The sequence below is a fragment of the Quercus suber genome, unplaced genomic scaffold (assembly GCF_002906115.3).
Source record: "Quercus suber isolate HL8 unplaced genomic scaffold, Cork oak 2.0 scaffold_565, whole genome shotgun sequence".
NCBI lineage: Eukaryota > Viridiplantae > Streptophyta > Magnoliopsida > Fagales > Fagaceae > Quercus > Quercus suber.
In genome coordinates, this window is record NW_027070010.1 from 93059 (window position 1) to 101493 (window position 8435).

The 8435-nt window shown below is 33.9% G+C and overlaps 1 pseudogene; it reads right to left on the reverse strand.

The window, feature by feature from the left end:
- Positions 1 to 1196: 1196 nt before the first annotated feature.
- LOC136063716 (cytochrome P450 724B1-like) lies at positions 1197 to 4954 on the reverse strand (annotated as a pseudogene).
- Between the last annotated feature and the right edge of the window lie 3481 nt (positions 4955 to 8435).

Consider the following 8435-nt stretch of genomic DNA (forward strand, 5'->3'; position numbering starts at 1 on the left):
CACAATGATTTTTTTTTTTTTTTTTTTTTTGAGAAACAAAAACCACACAATGATATTTGAGAAGCTATATTGTTATTTTGTAGTAGTTATTATCATATATCCTTTATCGGATCCATCATGTAAAGAAATTGGTCTACAAATAACAAAAAAATAAAATCGAATTTAATATGAATTTTTTTTTTGGGATAAATATAATATCAATTCTAATAGGTAATTAGGCTCTTGAAATGTAAGTTCTAATGCCGTTTGGTGTCCTAACTCCCCTTTTTATATTATGGACATGGTTACCAATGGATTCAGACCCTCTAGATTTCTTAGAGTAATCTACCAATAGATTTCCTTAAATCCTAACCATAAATTTAGACTATTAAATCATTAAAAAAAGGTTAAGATTTAAGGAAATCTATTTAATAGATAATCCCTAGAAATCTAGAGGATCTGAATCCGTTACCAATTACCAATAGCATACATGATCAACTAGTTTATTTAAGGGAAAAAAGAAGGAAGTTAAGTTTCTGTTTTGATGACAAAAATTGCACAGTTTCATAATTTTATTGTTGAGTGGAACTACCTAGTTTCTCTCATTGGAGAACCTAAGATTTTAAACCTCCCTTCATTCCCTCAAAAAAGAAAAAGAAAAAGAAAAAGGTAAAAATAGTACGCAAGTTCATTTTTGTCCTTGAAAAGATATGGGGGATTTGCAAGATTTTTAAAATCATAAATTTCTTTCTATTGTAATAAAGTCTGTATGTCTCAAGACCAAAAAAAAAAAAAAAAAACTCTATTATGGAAATTACTATAAGAATTGATACTTTCTTTAAATTCTAAAGTTTGATACTTTCTTTCCTTAACTACTCGTATGCCCCTTTTTTTTTTTTTTTTAAGGTCAGCTATTAAATCCTTAATTAAGCACCAATAGGAACGGTTATTACTTATTAAAACCACAATTACTGAGATAAAAAGAAAAAAAAAATACAACCACAATAAAACAAGAACCATGTGGAAGGACAAATGAGAAAAAAGAAATAAGAAGGTACCTTGTTTTCAAGAGCAGCTTCTTTTCCACTCGGACAGTCTTTCTGCTGAGTATCAGTAAATTAATTAAATAGTTGACGATACCTTCTTCTTTTCTCTTTGTTACAAGTCTTGATAAGTAGAGCAAATTAAAATTAAAATTTATATAACAAAAAGATAAATCAGAGAAGCAAACTGCAACAAAAAGAGGAATGAATGGATAGCATAAGCGAAGAAGAACAAGACAAAATAAAGGTTACAAAAATAAAGGAAGTACCACTCTCCTTCACACTACAATTTTAGCAGTTTTCTCTTCTACTCCTCTGACTTAGCAGATCAAGGATAGTCGCTATAGTAAATGAGAGCAGCGGTGACAAGCTAAAAATACATCACTTTTTTTTCTTTTTTCTTTTTTTTTTGAGAAGTGGGGCAAAATAAAACTAAAACAACAGGATAACACAAAAAACTGGGGGGAATGTGCAGAATAATCATGGGTAAGAGGAGTATTTGGTTAGTTAGACAACGCGTGAACATGAATGCTTACCTATATACATATGATACATGTGAACAACTAAAATAAAGGATACTTGCAGATATTTGGGAAGAAAAAAATAAGTGAGTATTAAATTTTCATCACAAATTAGTTGGAAAAAGGTTCCTAGTTGTTTATAGGACAAAATGATAGTAACAAAAAGGAGACAAAGTTGTAGAAGAGACAAGGACTGCAGAAAAAAATAGTTTAAATCACTAAAATTATTATAATGATATCAGAAAGTTTATTATTTCATTTCATTCAAAGATTAGTCGTCAAAGAAGGTGTCTGCTAATTTTTTGTGACAAAAAATCTGACATGAAGTTTTTAATTATTATTAGTAGTAGAGGTTTATGTCTAAACGAGGTGTCTGATTTTACATATTGGACTAGAGGAAGAATTGATATACTTACAAACCATCTTCAAGGATTAAACTCTAAGGGGTTTCTATGGAGAGCTGAATCAAAATTTACTGCTGTGAAGATGGGAAAAACCTTCCATCCTGAGGGTATGAGAATATCTGCAACATTTTTAATCATGATCTCCATTAAGTTAGAAGCTGTCACCAATTATTGCAATAAAGAGACAATCATATAATATACTCCAAAACAGTACTTCTAATTATGTAAATTAAGAACCTTTATATTTAACATCTTGCAGAGCTTTCCTGTGCAGAAATTTTACTACATTCCCACATCTCATTGCTTCACATATAACCTACAGTTAGCATGTGTTAGTTCTATATGAAGACTTTTATAACCTTTCTAGTGGAAAATAAATCACTATATATAAATATGATGTTAATAATTACATTGCGGGTGAACTTCATTTTCTTGTAATCTTCCCAGTTCAAAGGTTCTCCATCCTCTTTTCTTTTCCTTATCCCTTGGTGTTCTTCCTGTATAGTACACATAAATGTTGAACAAAATAACCCTCTTTAGCAATTAGCATGTAATATTTTTGTTCATGCAGATTCTAAGAGAGAGAAAACAGAGAGCAACCTTCAAATTTTCTAAAGCATTTGGTGCTTGCCCAAGAAAGTAGACAATTAAGGACATGAGTGTTGCAGTTGTCTCGTAACCCCCTAACAAGATGTCCAATACAATGCTTACTATCTCGTCATTGGTTAGGCTCTTCTTTGACAAAACCACATCTAAGAAGTCTCCTCTTTCTATAAGCCCCACAATATTCCTTTGTTCCCTCTCTTTAATCATTTGTTTAACAGTGGAAGAAAGTCTTGCTCTAGCCTAAAGTAGCCAACAAAAGAGAATATCAAAGATAGCTTTGAGTATTAGCATAAGCATAATTTAGCACATGGATCAATGGGTGCATTTTATTTAGAGTGATGTTAAGTTCACACACCAATTTGCACACACGTTCTTACACACAGATGAAAAACAACTAAAATCGTGCGTTGAAGACATGATTTCAAGTTGTGCAAATTGGTGTATGCAACAAGTTTTACCGTTTTATTTAATCATACATGTTAAGTACCTTCACAGTGTTGGCATATGCACTCCCAGGTATATTTAATGGCAAAGACACAAAGCCTCTCATGTAGGTCTCGAAGTCTTCTAATATCTTTGAGGCTAGTGGTTCATCTGGTTCAATACTCAAAATCTCCTTCACCATAATTTTGAGTGCAAACTGCGTTGAATTGAAAAAGTTAAATTAAACATGAATTCAATTGGTATGTTTTTGTTTTCTTGTTATTGTCATTGCTAATTTTATTTTTACTTAAATGGCATATTTGGTTATCAGCATTTTACCTTTGTTTCTAAATTGTCTTTATATTTAAAACTGTTTCATGGTAGTCCATGTATTTTGGAAAATTGATTATAATAAATTTTTAACGGTTCTTTTGTGAATGGAAAATACTAACGTGAGAAATAAAATCATGTCAAGTTATTGTTGGCATTGCAAAAGACTGACACAAAGATATTGACGAGTATTTTTTAAATTTTGCTATCATAGATGAAATTTTTTAAAGGGATAAGTACAACAACAATTTTTCAGAATAGGAAAAAAAATTAAGATAGGGGTTGCAACTAATCCTTCTTCTTTTCTATTGATTATAAACTCATCCAAATGCATGAATATAATTTTAAACGTAATAACACTTTTACATGTAAGTTGTGATTGATGAAATATAAAGTTTTTGACAAACAAACACACACAAGAGAGAGGTAAAGGGGTTGGTGAAGTATAAAGTTGAACACAAAAAATGGAACATGACATTTATATTCACCCAATTAGGTAACATACAAGAAAATTACCAAAAATAACATAAGATTAAAATAAAAAGAAGAGTACCAAAAATAGTGTAAGATTAAAATACATGTAATACTGCAACATGCATAGAAACTCTCTCTGACCTCATAAAAATGAGAGTTTTGTGTACGACTTTTTTATAAACTCCACCTTGTCAAAGTGATTTTGATTTCACGAATTCCATTTGCTACATCATAATTTTTATCCATTAAAAATGATGATAAGGACCTTTTCCCAACATTTTAAAACACGAGGATGACTTTAAGACAACGATTAAAGCTAAGTATCAAATACGAAATTTAACCTTATTTTTACCATGTAATTAAGCTGCTGAAAGTACTATATACCTCTTTAGCTTCTTTGTAAAACGAAACTGGTTTACAGCTTTTCCATGAATCCATCATTGAGATTGACATATTTTCCGCAAGATGAAAGAATTCTGGTGTTGACTTGGATGTGCCGATGAAGCTGACAGCAAAGCTTCTAAGCTTCTTGTGAATCTCTCCGGTTGCGATAATCAAAGAATACTTCCCAAGAATGCCTTGCATGGACTTGGGGTAGCTCACCTGAAATAGCTTCTCCTCATTCTGAAGAATGAAAAGGTTGAACTCGTGATCGCAGGAAACTATGGTTGGTGAGCCAAATAGATGAGACTTAAAAATCCTCCCATACCTGCATGAAAACACTCCAAATTGATGTACTTTTTATTTTATTTTATGAGACTTAGCTGCATGGGCATATCTTGGTACAAATGTCCTGCTTAATTTGATACTAATGTATGACAAAACTTCATCCAAGAACATAGGAAAAGAGAATATATATACAGAATAAACGAACTTGGTATATTACCTAGAGCAATGTTGTTGTAAGAAGCTTCCAATAGAGTTTGATTTATGGGGTTTGAGGAAGCCGATAGTCTCTCCCAAAAGGGGCCATCCCATGTGCCCAGGAGGTAAGTTTGGAGCATCTTGTTTCCTGAAGAAGTTTACGAGAAGAAAAGACAAAACTAGGCCTAAACACAGAGCTAATATAATAGGAAAAATCAAAACCATAGTGCCTGATATATCTCTTGCAGCTAGAAGAAATTCACAAGCCTGTCTATTCTTTGAAATGCCACAAGCTTGTCTTGTTTGTTGATTCTCGAGCCTTTGTTATGGTCTCAATTGCTGTGTTTTGGCATGCTGGCAGACTTATATATATAGGGACCATAAACAACAGAAGCGGAGATTTTGCCTTTAAAANCCCTTTTTTTTTTTTTTTTAAGGTCAGCTATTAAATCCTTAATTAAGCACCAATAGGAACGGTTATTACTTATTAAAACCACAATTACTGAGATAAAAAGAAAAAAAAAATACAACCACAATAAAACAAGAACCATGTGGAAGGACAAATGAGAAAAAAGAAATAAGAAGGTACCTTGTTTTCAAGAGCAGCTTCTTTTCCACTCGGACAGTCTTTCTGCTGAGTATCAGTAAATTAATTAAATAGTTGACGATACCTTCTTCTTTTCTCTTTGTTACAAGTCTTGATAAGTAGAGCAAATTAAAATTAAAATTTATATAACAAAAAGATAAATCAGAGAAGCAAACTGCAACAAAAAGAGGAATGAATGGATAGCATAAGCGAAGAAGAACAAGACAAAATAAAGGTTACAAAAATAAAGGAAGTACCACTCTCCTTCACACTACAATTTTAGCAGTTTTCTCTTCTACTCCTCTGACTTAGCAGATCAAGGATAGTCGCTATAGTAAATGAGAGCAGCGGTGACAAGCTAAAAATACATCACTTTTTTTTCTTTTTTCTTTTTTTTTTGAGAAGTGGGGCAAAATAAAACTAAAACAACAGGATAACACAAAAAACTGGGGGGAATGTGCAGAATAATCATGGGTAAGAGGAGTATTTGGTTAGTTAGACAACGCGTGAACATGAATGCTTACCTATATACATATGATACATGTGAACAACTAAAATAAAGGATACTTGCAGATATTTGGGAAGAAAAAAATAAGTGAGTATTAAATTTTCATCACAAATTAGTTGGAAAAAGGTTCCTAGTTGTTTATAGGACAAAATGATAGTAACAAAAAGGAGACAAAGTTGTAGAAGAGACAAGGACTGCAGAAAAAAATAGTTTAAATCACTAAAATTATTATAATGATATCAGAAAGTTTATTATTTCATTTCATTCAAAGATTAGTCGTCAAAGAAGGTGTCTGCTAATTTTTTGTGACAAAAAATCTGACATGAAGTTTTTAATTATTATTAGTAGTAGAGGTTTATGTCTAAACGAGGTGTCTGATTTTACATATTGGACTAGAGGAAGAATTGATATACTTACAAACCATCTTCAAGGATTAAACTCTAAGGGGTTTCTATGGAGAGCTGAATCAAAATTTACTGCTGTGAAGATGGGAAAAACCTTCCATCCTGAGGGTATGAGAATATCTGCAACATTTTTAATCATGATCTCCATTAAGTTAGAAGCTGTCACCAATTATTGCAATAAAGAGACAATCATATAATATACTCCAAAACAGTACTTCTAATTATGTAAATTAAGAACCTTTATATTTAACATCTTGCAGAGCTTTCCTGTGCAGAAATTTTACTACATTCCCACATCTCATTGCTTCACATATAACCTACAGTTAGCATGTGTTAGTTCTATATGAAGACTTTTATAACCTTTCTAGTGGAAAATAAATCACTATATATAAATATGATGTTAATAATTACATTGCGGGTGAACTTCATTTTCTTGTAATCTTCCCAGTTCAAAGGTTCTCCATCCTCTTTTCTTTTCCTTATCCCCTGGTGTTCTTCCTGTATAGTACACATAAATGTTGAACAAAATAACCCTCTTTAGCAATTAGCATGTAATATTTTTGTTCATGCAGATTCTAAGAGAGAGAAAACAGAGAGCAACCTTCAAATTTTCTAAAGCATTTGGTGCTTGCCCAAGAAAGTAGACAATTAAGGACATGAGTGTTGCAGTTGTCTCGTAACCCCCTAACAAGATGTCCAATACAATGCTTACTATCCAATACAAGATGTCCAAGAATTAAAAGGACATCAAATTCTCTCATCATGTCCCATGGCCCATCTCCAACACCAACTAAAACAATTGACAAAGGGTACTCACTGCAAATTGCAAGAATATTAAAAAAGTTTTTTGAGCAAGAGTATTTAAATACAAAAAAGAGAATTATAAGAAATACCTGGCTTTCACAATTGCATCAACAGTTTTCTTTTCTTGTGGGCTTAGATCACCACGCTCGGTATCAACACTTCTTGTCACCTGCAAGAACCCACTGTTTTAAGGTATATGGTATAAACAATCTGAAATAACAAACACCAAACACAGACAAGCTCACCAATGTAGCATGCCTAACATCAATGAATAGAACTCCAGGGACAAGTTCTGCTACACCTTCATCAATGTACCGGTTAACAACCTGTCAATAAAAAAATTAAAAAAAAAAAGTTACCTCCAAAGTTAGACAAAAACATAACTTCGGGAACAAACATACACCATCTCATCTTTAATGCATCATAGTGGGATAAATACAAAGTATAGAATGATTTTTTTATGTATTATTGGTGAAAAGAAGATAGTTAATAAAACTACAAAAAAGATAAATTTTCAAAACTCAAAAACTTGCAATATTTCTCAAAAACCAATTGAATTCAACATACAAAAACTATGACATTTGAGAATTTACTATGACATATATCTCACATGCACCATCCATAACACAAAGTAATTTGCTGCATGCATCTTTAACAAACCTCTTTTTCAATGTTCACAATTTTGTGTTTTTTAACCCTCGTGCAATGTTTGGGCGGGGGAGGAGGCTGCGGGGCATCAGCCTTAGGCTCATCATCGTGCTGCAAAGACATTAGGTGCATACAATCATATTCGATGTAATGATAAGAATAAATAGCATATTGCAAAATAGGCATAAACATCATAATTAATGTTATCGGGCCATAGAGCTGCCTTTGTGTCCTATTTGTGTCCACCTATCCCACAAGTGGGTGCTCTTCTAGCACGTTGCAGTCTACCTCGTGGGGGTGACGGCTGATGAGGGGGATGCTCGTCCGGTACATCAATATCTGGCTTGTAGTGGGTCAATCCCTACCGGAGGTCCTAAAGGGTCGGATAAGGATGAGGTAGGTAGGTCATGATGCTCTATGTATAGGCCAAGAGTGGGGATCATTGTCATGGGTTCAATACTGGGTGGGTCCATGGTAAAGTGACTGCACTGGAGTTGGTGTGGGTATAAGGGTGTCTCAGGGTGCATAGGAGGGGTGAAGGGACTGGGCTGCGAAGGTGGGGTGGGTGAAGGGACCTCAGCCTGAGGAGATACATCTACCATGGGTGGAGGGACCTCGGACTAAGGAGATGCAACTGGGATGGGTGGAGGGACCTCAGGCTGGGGAGATGCGTGCGGATGGGAGCAGGTATCTCAGGACTACTTACAACCCCAGGGTTGTTGCACACCGACCACGGCCCCTAGCTGCACTTGTGCTTGGGCTTGCTATAGCAGGCCGACCACGGCCCCTAGCTGCAGTTGGGCTTAGGCTTGCTATAACAGGCCGACCACGGCCCCTAACT